Below are 17,940 nucleotides of genomic sequence, written 5' to 3' on the forward strand. Positions count from 1 at the left end.
CTGTAACTTTGTTTTATTGGACACACTTCAAATAACAACAGTAAACTTCTGTAGAACATTCTATAAAACAGGAATATATCTACATAACAAATTACATACATCAAATTATAATCAGGAAATGCTCGCTGCTAAATTGTTTCCATTCATTCTTTGTAGACTTTTGCAGTTGTCTTTATCACACCCTGTTTTAATGTAAGAGTACTTAGTTATGCAGAAGTTATTCAGCAATATATCTTTGCTTTTCAGTCAACATATTACATAGTATCAGAATGACCTAACGCTTGGATAAATCACTCAAATTCAATAAAAATCTGTGAAATAATGAATGTGAAGAAGAAAGCTGTTTTTTAAGAAAGCTGTCAGCACCCCCTCACCATTGATATAAGACACCTAATCTCAGGAACCCATACCTTATTACTTGCCTACATATAATTGCCTGTTGTGTTAAGGAATCTAAAAGGGACATATGAAAATCCTGAGAGGAAGGAAATAACTGGATTAATCTGAGCAGAAACTGTGAATGTCTGAGATGATGAAGAGCTTATTGTGATATTAATATGTGACTGACAGAAAGCCAAGTGTTTTTTTGCTTTAAAGTTTGGAATTTCAAATAGAACGAATGTGCTTAAACTTCAGATTTTCTGAATGTGTTTGCTAGTTTTGGTGAGTTTGCATCTCAGCATGAATTATTTTGTTCTTTTACAAATACCAGAATGAGAGCCTCCTTGACGTAAGTAGTCAGTGATCCAGAATTTAGGATGGATAACAGAAAAAGAAATGAGGTTTGCAAAAGCCTCCAGATGCAGACCTGTCTTCTTGGAGTCTATTTTCAAGTTTGCAGGAAAATTCCTTAACACAGAATTTCCACTGCAGACAAAAAGTGGGATTTTTCTAATTTGGTATACAGATGGCAGTAACATGAGCTCTCTAGAATGTTATTTCATGCTGTTTAGGATGATCTGTGTTCACTGTGAAAATATGGATTTCACCCAACTCTAGTGGGAAATAATCAAATAAATCCTGAAGATTATCACACCAATATGTCCCAGAAAAGTGTCCAGGACATATTAGCCATGCTAAAAGGCATTATGAATTCCAGATTAGTTATGCCTGCTGTGGAAAGTGATTTCCTAAATGATAATTTGATCAGTTTTACTACATTATACATTTGCACCTAAAGTCAGACTTGCAAAGATGTATTGTGTTATTTCCCTTCAAAGACACTGAGGTATTCTGAATACTTCATAATCAGTAAAGAATTTTTTTCATCATCAGCTTTAATCAAGCTGGTACAGTTGAGAATTTGTGATTTTTGCTCTAAGAATGAGCTCAGCTATTGTATTTTTTGCTGAAAGAGTGAGTAGGGGGAAATTCAAATTTAAAAACTGTTAAGTCCTTTATCCAAAATCACATGTAGAATAATTGACAGAAACCTATATATCTAGATTTCTGGGTAGTTTGACACCCAATCTGTAGAACTCCAAAATAACAGATTTTGTCTTTAATTACACAGCCATCATATAAGAAATGTGGTGAATCAGGGCTCATCTATATCCTCTTCCACCTTGGGAGCCAGACTGAGCAGGGTTGTTAAGATTTTGAGTAAAACTTATAATCATGAAATGCCACCACATGTGTTATAAGGGAAATAAAGGGCTATTTGGTATGAGAATTAAGTGTAGAATTAGGTTGTCTGTGACAGGTTTATGTTCCACTGAGGAGATTAATTCACATGCAGTTTGAGGCTCTTATAGGGTAGTTAAATGTTGAACAATAAAATAAAACACAACCAAAATAAGTGTCTTATAAATAGATCTCTGCTGCCCATAAATATTCGTTCAGGGATTACCATTACACTGCATCCCTCAACATAGACCTTAAGGTCTAGAGAACAAAGTGAACAGGAGTGGGATGGAAATAATAAGTGAAGGCTCCTCATCTGTTAGAAATTTCAGGCTATAATGTTATCATATTAGAAGGTAATAAAATTATTTAGTATTTAAACATAAGGCATAAACAAAACCTAATATAAACAAATGGTTGTACTAGGAAAAAAATGGCATTGAATGAGAGAATTTCAAATTACTGGAAATCTATATTAAAATTACAAAGCCAATGCACTTTGGTTCAATAACAATGCTTTTACAAAAATAGATATAACAGGTGCTGAAATGAAACGTGATATGTGGCTTCTGGATTTCTATCAGTTGGGCCTGAAGGAAACAGAGTCCTTACTAAATATATGAAGGCTCTGAATCTGTTTGGCAGGATGAGGTAAGATTCCATTATTCTGCAGGACATTCAAGTCATTAGGTTTCAGACATGATGATCAGGCACAATAATTAGAACAGGAAACTGGTGTAGGACTCAACATCCTGAAGTAGTATACTGGAGAAATAAGCAAAGCCAGAATATGATAGGAGTGAAAAGTAGAATGTAAACAAGCAACTAGGCACTTAAGCAGGCTAGCAATCTGCTTCTTTCGGTGTTGTATTAATGAATGGTGGTGTACTCGTGGACCTCTAAGATACAACCATGTATAACATTTCTTATTTTAAAATGGGGCTATTTAAGTACTTATGTAAATCTTCTTGAAGTGAAATCTCATAAGCTGTTCTTTACCCGGTTAGCGGAACAGAAACATGATGATTTTTTTCCTGATGAATGTGATCGCAAGTTGCACAGCTGTCAGTTGAGGAGGCTGAAATTCCTTGTTCATGGAAGAATTTTTGGTTACCATTTGCAAAAAGTGATGTGATTTCTAGAACAGGAGAGATATAATCAATCAAGATCTTATCTTTGTGTATACCAAACTAGTTCTTGTAAATCTCCACTAGTGAAAAATACGAACAATTTGTTTCTCTGAAGTTTTTTGGCATACAAAATCTGCTTATAGATATATAACTGCCTGCAGTTATAATGTAAATGCATTATAACTGAAGCCAAAGATTCCAAAGCCTTTTCTAAATTTATTTCCTTTAATACAGCATATGCAGTAACCTTTCACTGGTCTTGCAATGGGACTTGACTTGTGAATTAATATTCATATTATATTAGACTGCTTCTATGATACTTCTCACTCAAAAATGTAATCTTATAAGTTGTTGAGGCAAAATTCATATATAGCGTTCTTCCCAAAAGTATTCATTCTGAAAGCTTATTTTCAGGTAATATTGTAACTTACTGATTTATAGGATTCCATCACATCCAAAAGAACCTTCTTTGCTAAAGTGTTATGAAAACATATACTTTTATATCACTGATTTTTTTTTTTATATTGCAAGACTCTTAAATTTGTATGTATATTTTGTCTGTTCAGCTGCATTGAGCTAATTAAGAAAATTAAAACTTAAGCCTTTTTGGACTAATATTAAAATATTGGTGTCATTTCAATGTAAAAAATATTCTACGCTTTATGGATTATACATACACTACTAGGTCAGTAAATATTCTTAACTTTTTATTTATTTATGAAGTTGACTACTGGAGCAGAGTTGATAAACAGCATTAAGTGAGAAGAATTAAGAAGAGAATGCTTAATTTTTTTTAACGCTATATCCTTACATGCATATATTTCTTCTGTTATTCTTAAAGATTGTATGATTTTATAGTGTAATCATGATAATAAAAACTTCATGGTAAAAAAAAAAAAAGGTACGATGCTAAGAATTTAAGGTACATCTGAAATTTAAAGCCATCTGAAAAGGTTATACAGATACATTGCTAAAATGGATTATCAAACACTGGTTCCACGGAAGCCTAGAAGTAATGCAACCATTTTATTTAAGCAGATGTACATTGACTAAGGTTTCGAAATTGATGCGTCTAAATTAATTTATGTCAGTAATAAAGCTGTCTCTACGTAACTATGAATGGATTTTTATGCATGCATTTTAATCTGAAATTTGATGTTATTTTTTTTTGTCTGTTTTTTAGAACATACGTTTTTTAAAGCAGCTTAGTTGTCTATCAGGTTTTCTTTGAACCTACATTTTCATAAAGGCAACAATTTTTATCATGGATCGAACTAATAGTTTAGACCAGAACTGGACACATCTGGAAAGTCTTGCCCTAATATTAGCGTGTTAAATTACCACACAAATATGTGTAGTGTATGATAAAAGCTTTTTCATATTAGAATTGCAATTGGATGTTTTGTTTGCTTTCATGTTGTTCTTTCTAGAGTACTCTATCCACAATTAACAGTAGTTAAATATTTATTGTTATTTCTATTCTGTTAGCTTATAGGAATGCATCTATTGAATATAAGAGTATACTTTCTTAAAAGACAGGCATTTTATTAATCTACTATGGTAAATATTTCTATTATGTTTAAAAGCATACTTAAATCTATTAAGTATTTTTTTCTGAAGTTGTCTATGGAAGACAGAACAAATAAAGGCTAATCAAGCTGTCATACTTATTAAGTGTTTGACAGTGGTTGCTGAGTGCCTAAATTTTAATTAACTGCACATGTTTTGAAAGCTTTGCTGCGTTTTTTCTTACTCAAGAGCTATCCTTCTGTGATAGAGTAGGTTGTTTGTAATATCTAATTGAGAAATACGAGATTCAAGCTGTGTGTAGGTGATACATGAATTTTTCACCCCTGCTGACAACCATGTTGGCTTCTGTGTAACTCTTCAAACTGACTCAATCAAACTCATGCTGTTTATACTTTTAATTGATTGAATTAAAACATCGTTTTAAACACTTAATCATTCCATTAGACAGAATTGTGTTTGCTTATTTTATGTTTCATCCAGCAAAAAATAAGCACAGATTTCTTATCCACAGTGGATCAGAAAACCATTTTCCCAGTCTCTTAGCCTCAATTAAGTATCTGGCTAAGACTATTCTTTCTTTTCTTGTAAGGAAGACTGTAGATGTGCTCAAGCAGAAGTGTACCTGTCAAGGACAATGAAGACACTATGTTTTGTTTTGTAGAACTGGATGTGAGCATCCATCTATGAATTTGGAATGAAGTGGGAAATAGGCCTTTCACACGGCTTCATCCTAAATGGATCCAATTCCATTTTTTAGAGTTTCTTTGTGGAAGCCCTCAGAAAAGTTAGCCTGGAAGACATAAGTTTTCACAATACAGTATCATTATTTTTTCTTTACTTACCAATGTAAGAAGTATATATTGTCACATTTTCACATCAAGAATTATTTGACCATGCTGGCTATCATGTCCTGCAAGCTAGAAATCTTGATAGTAACAGCAAACTTTTTGTAAAAGATAATGGCATACAACTGTTAGGTAGCTGTTGAGAAGAAAGATACTTGACAAATTTCAATTACCTTCACAACATGAGTCCGGTAGAACCTATAGTAAGTATGGATTTTTCAGTTTATATTTAAGAATTAGTTTTACTATTAGTAACATAATTACTAAAATTGGAGAAAAAAATAGGTGTTTCAAATTTTATTTATGCAAATACAACCTGAGCCATCATCTTCAAGCTGTATTCTTTGCTGTATATCTGTCATCACTGTTAATAAGGATTTCCATGCCAAATTAGACCTTTGGTTACAGATGAAATTCCATTACCTTGAAATTACATCCTGAGTGATAACTGTAATTTCATAACATTCATTTCGTTGGTACACCTTTAACTAAATGGATTTTAAGCCTGATCCAAAGATTATTGAAAACAATGGGTATGCTGACTTCAATAAGCTTTAAATAGGCCTTTTTGAACAGTTCTGTTAATGAAGTGCCAGAAAGATTAGCATCCCTGTTATTCTTTTAGTTATGTTGGCTACTAACCACAATAAAAACTATTACTAATTCTGTTTTTAAGAATGCAAATCTTAAACAGCTATGTGAATTCATACGTGAAAATAAAGCTGCTTTACACATTTAGCCATGAAAGTAATATAGTACAGGGTGCACAGATAGGACAGTATTTTGCAGGAAAATCCCACTGTTTTTGAGTAATCCTAGTATTTAATAAAAATGTAGTTTTATAAGGCTTATCTGTATAGAGAATGAATGTATGTCTTTAACAGTAAAGAGAGGATGAATGCACATTAGCACATATTTTTTGAGAAAAGCAACAACAACAAGTAACAAAGATACAAAACCAGAGAAAATAATCCCAACCAATACATTCGTAAGTTATGTGTACGCTTGAAAACAATTCTAAAATATATATTTGTTGTGATACAATGAAGTGAATCGTAAATCACTTTAATCCTGTATCATATAGCATGCTTTTTGGAAATAACAAAAAAAAAAAAGAGAATTTCAATTTTTTATTTTTATTTTTAAGTGTAACCTATGTACACTGTCAACGGTTTACGGGCTGGTTTGGCCCGGTTCCGTGACTAGAAGGGTGGAGGGATCCGCGGATCCACGCCCCGGGAAAAAGATAATAGGGGACCCCGAAATAATTGAAAACAGTGGCAACAATCTGAGGTGAAACAAAGTAATTTACTAAATATGGTATCAGCAGAATTTTATAAGGAGAGAGAGTGTGAAATTGATGGTGGATCGGCCTTACCACAACGCTGAGATGAGAAGTGCAGGCAGAGAAGCGCAAGCGAAGCAGTGCAGGCAGAGAAGCGCAAGCGAAGCAGTGCAGGCAAAGAAGAGAGCATCAGGTGACCTTGCCAGGAGTTATATCTCCTCGCTGACCGCAAAGCCCCCTGGGGAAATGTAGCTCTTCTTCTCCTCTGGACAGGCACCCGGAACTTGAGCATCAGCAGTCAAACCCCCAGTGCATTACATGATGTTATGATGTGGAATACTGATAATGAAAAATCATGAAACCATGACAGTACACATAAAATACTTTGGAATAATTCAGCATATTCTTAATTTGGACTTTATCTGACTTTAGATAAATGTATGTTTTCTTAAAAGAAATTGGCAACATAATTTTTTAAAAGCTTAAGGTCAGGGGAAAAAGACCCTCTATGAACTGCTTTTAGTCTAAAAAATACTGTTGCTATGACTACTTGAGAAGCTTTTAAGGTGATGTCCTTTTTTTTAAAGTATTTTTAGAACTTTAGTTACCCTAACAACAGGATGCACTTAAAACAGCAACTTATAATAACTTAGCTCTTGCTTGCATAGAAAATCTCTTCTTTCTTTTTCTTTTCTGAAGAAGAGCTTCTTGTCATTAAAAGATGTAAAGGATAAAAAAAAAAAGCAAAGCTACAAAACCATTTTTTGTGTATCTCCCCTCGGCAGCTTTAGTCCAAGCAGCAGTTGATATTTTACATTGATAATTTCACCCAATTTTTATTATAAGCAGATCAGATGATCAAGATGGTAAAATATGATTAATATTTTTGGCTATCCTACCATAGTGGTGTTATTGTATTTCATTGGATAAATATTTTTAAAACAGTCTCTAAGTAACTTTCCACAACAGTCTTGATTTTAAAGATCTCTGCCATGTTCATTATCATTTATCTCTTCCAGATTAAATAATATTATTTTAGGAACTATATTTATGCTGAATGTACAAACTGTTAGATTTAAGTCTGGACAGACTATGAGCTTAATATAGTGATAGTCAGTGTTTTGGCGTCCAGTTGCTGGATAACAATGTGTGGAGAACCTCTGGAGTTAATGCTTGTCAACAGAAGTTTCATGAAGATCAACAAGAGTAGCATGAATCATAACAGCCTTGAACAGGGATGACTAAGGAACTAAGGAGCAGCCTATAATAAAAAAAAAAAAAAAAAAGTTGAAAAAGCTAGGATACAACGTGGGGAGAAGAGTACCAGTGGAGGCCAATTGTTCTCTGAGGGAGAGGGAGCTTGTAACTAACCACAATTACATATGCAGCTGGGCACAGGGACCTTGCCAACCTTGTTTTATTCCACAGTATCCAAGCAAGGCCTGCAGGGCTGAGTACACTTTGCTAAAACTGTTAATAGAAAGCAGCCTATTTGCAAATTGAACTATCGGTTTGCTAAAGGCCTGACCTATGGGCTGATACCTGAACCTAGTCTTGGCCAGTCTCTGCCATGGAGATGTGCAATGTCTAAGGATTGGGCTGTCCCCAGTCCGCACTGCTCACTGACTTGAGTGTTGGATTTCCCCATCTGGCAGTACTATGTCTTGTCACTCCCATGGGAAGCCTCTGCAACTCTCCATCCCCAGAAGAGTAGCTAGCCCCCACTATGCCTTCAAAATATTCTTTCTTTAAGAAAAGTTTAATCTGTATAGATCTGTGTACATTATAACTATGCCTTGTTATTTTCCCTAAAAATGTGAACGATGTAAAGCATACTGTATGCAAGTGAATAATTACATGTAGGAAATACTGACAGCTTATTCACAAAATAATAAGCAAAAAAGACTGTGAGTCTGGTAGGACCCTAGAAAGTAACATAAAAAGACTGTGACAAGGTACATTGAAGCATTACAATTTGTTTTCTTAAAACTAAGTAACTAGAAAACCAATTTACCACTTGATCACAAAACCCTGAAGTCTTTATTTCTCATGCAATTAACCAAATCAAGAATTTTGACACACCAATAAACACAGTATCAATAGAATTTCCATGATCATGGAAACATAGCTCACCAGAAATATTTGTTAAATTTAATAAAGTATGTCATGCTAAATAACCAAGCCAAAAAGCTGATGAATTATCAACTATTCTGTTCCCATTTATGGACAGCTGGAAAGGATGGGTATACACAGGAAGAGACTAGAGCAAAAGTCAGATGCGTTGAAGGAAAAAGCTACAACTGAAAACATGTATGGTATGTCTTTCACGGGAAGAAAGAAAAGAAAAAGAAAACAAAGAGAAATGCTGATACAGTTGTAGTGATTTGTAAGAGAAAGTCATGGAGACATGACAAATTTAGATACAAGGATATTTTCAGCATCACTGAAAATACAAGTTTTCATAGATATTACAGTCTTAATGAAGTATTAGTTGAAACAAAACAAAGGAATCATAAATAATAGCAACTTCACTTTTCCAAAAATAAGTGCAATGTAGTGCAAAAAAAAAAAAAATGAATCAGTCAATTAACAGATACTAAAACAGAAATATGTCTGTAAGTCAATATTTTGAACTAAATTGTATCATACTGAAGCTATATCTTTCTTTAATTAAACAGCTTTTGGAATATTCTCGGGCAATGAAACCTGATCAGGTGTAGTGCTAAGTTGTTAAAATGTGGCACAAGTTTGTCATGTGCCAATATGTTTTTTCCCAAATAATTACTTAATGCAGTTCAGTATATAAGGAGATTCAGGAGTTATTCTCAGCAGGCAATTTAAATGAAGCCATTCTTTTTTAGAAGTTGAGAGAATTCATGAGGATGTCCTAAGACTTTCCTTTGTTGACTGACCTAAGTGCTAGGCAATGTTTTCAAAATGTTTAATGTACTAATCCAGCTAGGCTGTAATGTTAGTTTAGGGATCATACAATTTATACAATAAAAAAAGGCACCTAATATTAAATAACCATATATGAAGAATTCTGAAAAGTTAAAGACTTATGAACAAATTAGAATAGTATCTAGATGCAGAAATCATTAGAATAAAAATTTCACATTCACAAGTCTAAGTCTGTTCTTCATTAACTTCTAGACATGGGAAAAATAGCTTAATACTAAGTAGAATAACAGCTGGCTAGGGCATTGTTTTAGAAGGACAGGGTACTCTCAAGACAGAGCTTGAACAAATGGTATGTTAGAAAGTATTTTCAAAGAAAAGATGTCTTTCTAATGAAAATAAAAATATAATGAATCATCAAATGAGGGAATGAATGCACAAAAACAAAAGCAAGTCATTTTAACTTCAGTGCTTCTGCTGATAAATTTAATTTGATATGTTAAATATTTTAAATAAATACTTAAGCACAAGATTTTGCTAGATTAGCTTAGGATATGGACACTGACATTATACTGAACAAATATGAAATAAAAGAATCTGTGTAGAACACTAACCCAGAGAATAAGAAGGAAAAATTTATGCTCATATTCTTTTCATCTGCATGTTCATTTTTGGCCTCTGAGTAAGCAGGTTACAGTTGGATTAGAGCACATTCAGTGTTAAAGGATTGATGATTAAAAGTTAGTGATTAATACTGTAAAAGCTTTTCACTTCAAGGCACTGAAATGATTGTCAAATTGACCCTATGGTATTCTTTGAATGAACCAAGATAATTTGGAGGGGAAATACAAAGGTTGGACTATATGTTCCTTTCTTTGTGTCTTCAATATCTTATTATTTCTCTTCTTGCCTCATTATATTGATATTACTAATGCATTTTCACATTTGCAAGTAAGAGTATGCAGTTGGAAAGTTTTCTAAACATTCACTGTTAAACTTTCTAGCAGGATGCATAAAGGGCCTTCTTTTGCTATGTAAAAATGTAAGGGGAATATAATATTTATTTAAGAATAAAGTTTTTTGAGAGCAGATATCCAAGCCAATCTATGATCTTAGGATTCTGTGATACAAAATGTTGCATGAATGGAGAAGAGAAAGGAAGTATTTTATCTGAAAATCTAATTTTACATTTTATACTTGAATGCCACTTAAAATGAACAGAAATTAGCAATAAAAATGAAAAAAAAAAGTGGAAAAAAAGATTAGATTCATATGGAATCATTTTGTATATCTAATTTATATTAAATTCATGTAGATATATGCATTTATTTAATCTAACAGTCTATGTTAATTTATTTATGCATTTACATAAGCGATTGTGTATAGATCTGAACTTAAAAGTGGAACTGAGAAACCCTTACTAATAATATTAAATGCAGCAATTCTAACAGAGAATTTTATTGTTCTACATTTCTGTAGCCATTTCCTTAATGACATGTAATCATCTTACTGTAATCATTTGACAGTTTGAGTAAGAACATATTTAATGATAATAAATCTAATCTTGTATTAAATTCTAGATGGATTTGACTTATTTATTTCACTAAAATAAAATAACATCATCTATTTCTTGTAAATTCATCTCATACTCTTTCACCTTGAAACATATATTTTTCATTTTTAATTGTTTTGAATTCATTAATAACACTTAATGTGATATTCTTCAGTATATTCAGAATATATTCACAGCTATTTCTTCCAGCTTATTTATATTTCCAGAGCGCTGTTTGCATGATGACATTTATATATCTATTTGCTAAGCCTTTACGTATTTGTGGAATTTTTCATCACTAAGCTGTGACCCTTATTTCATTTTGATTTGAAGGTCTATGATAAAGAACAACTCTGAGAAATAAGCAATGGCTTTGCACATAATATCATCCAGTTTTATTAGTATCTTATGTGCCTGTCTATTATCAGCAAATATTCACTTCCATTCTAATCAAATAACCTGATTGTTAAATGTTGCCATAATTTTCCTGATATCTCCACTGATGGTGAGTACATTTGCTGAAGCCTCTGTGATACCAACAGCTTTTACACTTATCTACACCTTCCAACATTGTTTATTTTTTTTCTGCCTAATCTACATCAGAATTTTCTTTCCTGTTGTTAACGTTTTCTAGCTTATAAGAGCCATTTGTATACTTGCCATCGCATTCCAAGATCTAGTGTCTGTGATATTATTATTTTCTTTCTATTGAGCATGAGCATATATTTCATAGATCTCATCTTTCTATATTGAGTATGACCATGTTTTAGTTGACACTTCCTATTTTCCACTGGCTATCCTCATCTTATCTTAATCACAGGTTGTAATCTTTACTCTTTCTTGGTGTACTATTGAATTTGTTATTTTACTTTTGTCCAATAATGTGCCACTGGAAGTGAATTTGTGTTTATCTTTTCACTCAATGTTACCGTTCTGTATTGCTATTTATTTATTTATTTATTTATTTGACATGGAATGCCTCCTCTTTCTTACCTCTTCTCTTGTAATCACTCAGAATATAGGTTTTTTTCTTGTTTTACATGTTGCCTGACTTCTATTTTATATATCTGCAGATTCAGGAGAATTTCATATTATGAAACCAAGTATTTATTTAAATCTTCCATGCTTTCATATTTGCTATTAATCATTATGGGTTCTTTGTGAGGCACTTTCAGATAAATAAAACTCTTCTTTCCCTAAACAACTTAGAATATAGTGCTACCTTCTTTTTTCTGCCTGCTTATAACCTTGCAATTTAGTATAATTGCAAATAACACTTAATTTAGAGTTATGATCCCATTGTGATCAGATAACCCATTTGTGTACTCAGAGAAGAGAGAGTTTTTTAACACACAAAAATGAAGATTTTAAAATAAGACGTGAAGGAGAATAAGAAGAAACAGCATTATGACTAAGTAATTACTTTGTCAGATGATGAATGATGTTTTGGTAGGCTATGTATTATTCACTATAATCATACATTTTAAAGCGCATTTTAGTTGGAATGTTTCTAAGTATTACTAGCACCTGGCAAAAATCTTTTGTAAGGACGTGTTGACAGTTTATGGGCTGGTTCAGCCCGGTCCTATGACTAGTGGGGCGTAGGGATTCGCGAATCCACACCTCCAGAAAAGGGAAACAGGGGACCCGACTAATTAAAAACAGAGGCAACGATCTGAGGAGAAGCAAACTAATTTACTAAATATGAAATCAAAATGCAAGATAACACACTATAGTACAATATAATACAGTACAATTAGAATTGTAGCTAATAAATCAAATATAATGAGAGAAAGTCAGAGAACTGAAGGCCTCTCCGTATGCTGTGGTGATATGTGCAGTTGGGATGAGCAGCAAGGAGGACAGCTGAAGGAAAAAAGGGACATCAGGTGACCTTGCCAGAGGTTATATCTCCTCTCTGAATGCATAGTATTCTGGGGAATGTAGTTCTTCCTTTCTGGACAGGTGCCCAGAATGGGAGCATTAACTCTTTAACTCCCAGTGCACTACATCATGTTATGATGTGGAATACCAATAACCAAAAATCATAAAACCATGAAAAGAAGGGAAATAACAAAGAGAAAAAGGACAGTGGAATAGAGAATAAGAGAAAATGATCCGATTATTAAGTTGTTAGCTCTAGAATACAAAACAGATAGATGAAAATATGATAATCTTTTCTAAAAGAATGTGCATCATGCGGATTAGAGAGGGTGTCCTGATATCAGGGATTTGGGAAGATTTCTATCTTGGCCTTTGAAACAGGAGGACTTCCAGGGTTTGCATAAAAGTAAATACATCAGCTAGGGAAATAATATTAAAATAGTGTAAAAATTGTTGGTAGATAAAAATTAAGATGTTTACTCACTTTCTTCGCGTATTAGGTGTACATACACCAAGAAGAAATATGTAGTTCATTTATAAATATATTCCTTACCAGATATTCCCAAGATAAAGAGAATAATTGGGAGATTTCTATATCCTGCATGCTTTATTTGCAGCCAAGGTAAAAAAACAAACACATCCCATGGTCACTAATTTAATCTTCTCTGCAGGTATTGAGAAACATCAACAGTCGCTTTAAAAAGAATTTGTATACATCAGATTTTATTTTCTTGTAGGGAAAAAAAGGTCCAATTTGATCTCAGTAAGACCAGCATCATTGCTGCTTACAACTAAGGTGGCCTTTTCAGAATATGTCAGTAAAAAGATTTACAGATGTCCTGTGGTCCATTAAGCAGGTGTTAGGTTGAGAGATACACTGCTATCCTGCAGGGCTGCAAAGTAGCTAATGCTTTTGTATGGACCAGACATTTAGCACAGATAGCTGTCAGCATGCTATCTCATATCAGAGTTATTGCAGGGCGCCATAGAACAGAAAGTGATCTGTAGTAGGAATGATTATACTCATGTTACAAGTGCTGCTCCAAAAGTTATGCCTCCTATTTTATTATGTTGGTCTACAACATCAGGGGAGGATATTGGTGGTATGACAGTAGAGACTGAACCTTCCTGGCAATACTCTGTCACATTTTGTTGCTGTGCAACAGATAGCATCAGAGGGACATCTGACAAAATGATGTCTGACATGGACGGGCATATAAAGCAAACGTATGTCATTGAATTCCTCCATGCAGAAAAAAAATTGCATCCACTGACATCCATTGATGTTTGCTGAACATTTAAGAAGACCAAATAGTTGATGTGCACACAGTGAGATGGTGAGTGGTTTGTTTCAGCAGTGGTGACAGTGATGTGAGGGGCAGGTCACATTTTAGACAACCATGCACAGCATGAAATGTAGGGCATCCCTATCAGCTCATCCATCCAAATTGGCAGATTACAAATAGGGAACTGTGTATGGAGCTCAATATCTGCTTTAATACATTGGAAACTATGGTGAGAACATTGGAATACTGCAAAGATTGCACAAGGTATGTACCACAGATGCTCACATAGGAACAGAATGAAAATATTTTGCAAGGCTGTCAGGACCTACTGAATTAATGTGATGCTGAAGGTGACAGTTTTCTTGAGCACATCATTACCAGTGATGAGATATAGTGTCATCACTATAAGCCAGAGTCAAAATGGCAGTCCACAACGTGGTGTCCTGTGAATTTCCCATCAAAGAATATGTTCAGGATGCAACCCTCTGTATGTAAAGTGATGTGCATTGTCTTTTGGGATAGGAAAGGGGTGATCGTTTTGGATTTCTTTGAACTAGAACAAACCATTAACTGACTGCTACTTTGTTACACTGACTCAGCTGAAGGATCACACTTCCAGGCTCAGGTCAGACCATCCTCATGGCCCTCATCTTCACCCACTTCAAAAGCTTCACATCTTTCTTGTGGTGGATGCTACAGACCAGGATGCAGTACTCCATGTGGTGCTTCATGAGGGCTCCATAAGAGGGATGATCACTTTCCTTGCCCTTCTGGCCACTCCCTGTTGATGGAATCATGTTAATTTTTAATCTTCCATGATCCCCAAGTCTTTCTCAGCAGGGCTGCTCTCATGGAGTTCTTCTTCCAGTCTGTAGACGTATCTGGGATTGCCCCAACTCACATGCAATACCTTTGGTCTTGTTGATCTTTAAGTCCATTGGGCTCACGTTTTGAGCTTGCTCAGATCTCTTTGGATGGCATCTCTTCCTTCTCTCATATCAACTGCACCACTCAGTTTGGTGTCATCTTCAATCTTGCTGAGGGTGCTCTCAATTTCATTCTTTATGTCACTGATAAAGTGGTACCAGTCCCAAGACAGACTCCTAGGACACTAGTCTTTAAGAGAAGATAATGATTTCTATATAAAAGATGTCTTTTTCCTTGAAATACTGCCCTAGCATGTGACAAGAAGTTTTTCCACTTTCAGAGCTGAATATTTTTAATTTGGACATTGTGATTTCAAAGGTCTTAAAAAGCTTATGAAAAATTATCTTCAAAAATTTAATCCCACTTAAAGTACGATTAAGTTGGAATGTTCCTAAGCGTTGAGTTTCCTAATCTCTATGATACAGTTAGCTAGCAGGTGAAAAACGATTTCCAATTATTTCATTTTAGACTACTGCTTGATTGTTACATTGATCCCTACCTACTTTTTGAGAGAAGACATTCTCTATTGAGCTTTTTCATATGATACATTATGTTTCCATACCTTTAATACAGCTTCTTTTGATTATATCTTTCTCCAGATTGACATGCATGATCTGTTTAGTGTTCCCTGATACGACATCCTTTTCTTTTTTCACTTCCATTTGAGGGAATACTAGAAATGTATTTCTACGTTAGTGATCATTTTGTCAGTGTTTCCTATATCTTTTCTAGTGCTTTGGAAATGGATATACTGGACTTGAACACAATATTAAATATCCAGGTACGTTAAAATTTAATATAATGACAATATTTTTTTTGTATTTTTTGCTTCCATTTCCTTTCTAACATTCTACTACTGCTTCTAGTTGTCACTGACAATTTCAGGACATGATCCAAAGTCTTTCCTGACTGTTTCCTGACTTTTAATGAGCGATTCAGTGTGTACCATTATGCATGTCCAGTGTAGCTTTTTAAAATAAGTTTTATCTTGATTTTCCCCTGCTATTCCATTATCCAACTACTTTTTCGTATCAGCATTCCACAAATTAACTTGAATAATTTTGTAGATTTTGAGATTTTGTAGATAATTTCCTTTTTTTTTTTGAGACCACCATGATACCTATGTTGGGGATGTTGTACAGATATATGCTGCTGATCTTCATTACGAAAAGTAATTTCCCATTTCTATCCTTTATTTCTTAACTTCAAAATGTTTTAACTGAAAATACCACAACTCTTCTTCTTCTTCTTCTTTTGTTTCTTTCTAACAAAGATTTTTCTGAATTCCATATACACAACTGAAGCATGATCACTTTCACCTGAGTGCTCTGTAACAATTTCAATGAACTCTGGACATTTTGTGATGGATCCTTTATTTCTTCTATTAATATTACCTCAGTATATTGTATGTTCTAGAGATGTAACTATGGTGATGTTTATCAAGGACTTTTCAAGTCCATCTCCTGAATCATAAAATTATTAAGATGGGAAGATCTCTAGTTGAAGATTCTACTCAAATCAGGGCTAGCTATGAAACTGGAACAAGTTTCTCAGTACTTGATCCACTCTGATCTTGAAAAACTTCAACAACAGAGACTGCATTGTTTCTTTAAACAAACTCTTCCAATTCTGGATAATGAAAAAGTTTCCCCTCTATTCATGTAGAACCTCTCGTATTTCAGCTGCCTATTGTCTCTAATCCTTCTGCCACATAGAATTGTGAAAATCCTGAATCAGTCAAAGAATTACACTGGTCTCTTGACTTTGAAGAGGTAAATGGCTGCTCTCCATGCACAGCCATCTCTCATGTCATCAGAGAAGGCAATTAAATTGGTCGAGCATAGGTGTATAGTAGATCCACACTGTTTTCAATAGCTTTTTCTCCTTTGTGAGTGTTTCCTTATAAAGTAGGGCTTGGGCTTTTGGCATTGCAGGGATTTTATGAAGACCTGAAGATACTGCTCATCTCCCATTGATTGTCCTTGAAGCAGCTTCTTCATCATGCTGCATCTGGAACACAATTCCTACAGGTAAGGACACTGCAGCAGCCCCAGAAGAAGACATTAGGCACCAAAATTTCTGCCCAGACATTTCTTGCTCTACAGAAAGCTACTCTGGTCTGTGTTGGAGAACGTTATCATCACTGAGCACCTCACCACTTCAGCACTGATTCATGATCCATCTGTGGCAAGTGCTGTCACTGTGTTAAATGTCTGTTATTACTGTTTGATTCTGTCAGTCTGTTTCAACTTTTCAGCTGATTCACTGGTTTCAGAAAAGTCCTCAGACGTATGTGCTGTAAAAAGTCTCAGGGACTTTTAAAGTGTTGTGTTCCCTCAGGGGTGGTCACTGAGGCAAAGTAATGAATTTCAATTGTGGTATGGTATTGTCTTTCCTTTTTTTTACTAATATTCTTTCATTTAAGCAGTACCATGGTGAAAAAAAAACCAAACCATTAATTAACTGGATTGCATTCTTTCCCCCCTCAACTTTAAATAAAACATTATTTCTCAATGGTTACTCAGCAAAGCACACATAATTTCATGTGTTGAACATGTCTTCTCATCTCCATTAAGCAGAGTACTCTCATTCGCAAGCAGTTCACTACAGCCATCGATCACATATATATAAACAGTGAATTAGTACAGAGCTTATGCAGATTTGTTCTTAGGGTATGATTTATTTATTTATTTATTTACTTACTTATTTTGGGGGTGAAGAAGGTGAAGGTGATATAATTTTATTGACCCCTGGGTATTTTTTTTTCACTATCTACTTCATTTCTTACTGTGATTCTTCTCACAAATTCAATGCTTTTTACTTTTTTCTTTCTTTTTCTTTTTTTTAATCTCAAATCACATGCTATTAAAGAGAAATGAAGAAACAATGAATTTTTTATTTAATTCTCTGAGGCCAAAAAGGAAAATGGTGAGACAAAGGAAAAGGTTATATTGAATTGAAAATATTTTTTTCGAAGAGT

At 34.1% G+C, this 17,940-nt stretch overlaps 1 long non-coding RNA gene across 1 annotated transcript in view; it reads left to right on the forward strand.

Annotated features, from left to right (window-relative positions):
- Positions 1 to 17,940, forward strand: part of LOC104910798 — a 125,814-nt gene that overhangs the window by 6,416 nt on the left and 101,458 nt on the right. Inside the window, exons 2-3 of the long non-coding RNA XR_004159675.1 lie at positions 15,693 to 15,741; positions 16,895 to 16,990. This is a non-coding gene — a long non-coding RNA (uncharacterized LOC104910798). The remainder of the gene's footprint in view (positions 1 to 15,692; positions 15,742 to 16,894; positions 16,991 to 17,940) is intronic.

Source organism: Meleagris gallopavo, chromosome 4, assembly GCF_000146605.3.
Source record: "Meleagris gallopavo isolate NT-WF06-2002-E0010 breed Aviagen turkey brand Nicholas breeding stock chromosome 4, Turkey_5.1, whole genome shotgun sequence".
Classification (NCBI taxonomy): domain Eukaryota; kingdom Metazoa; phylum Chordata; class Aves; order Galliformes; family Phasianidae; genus Meleagris; species Meleagris gallopavo.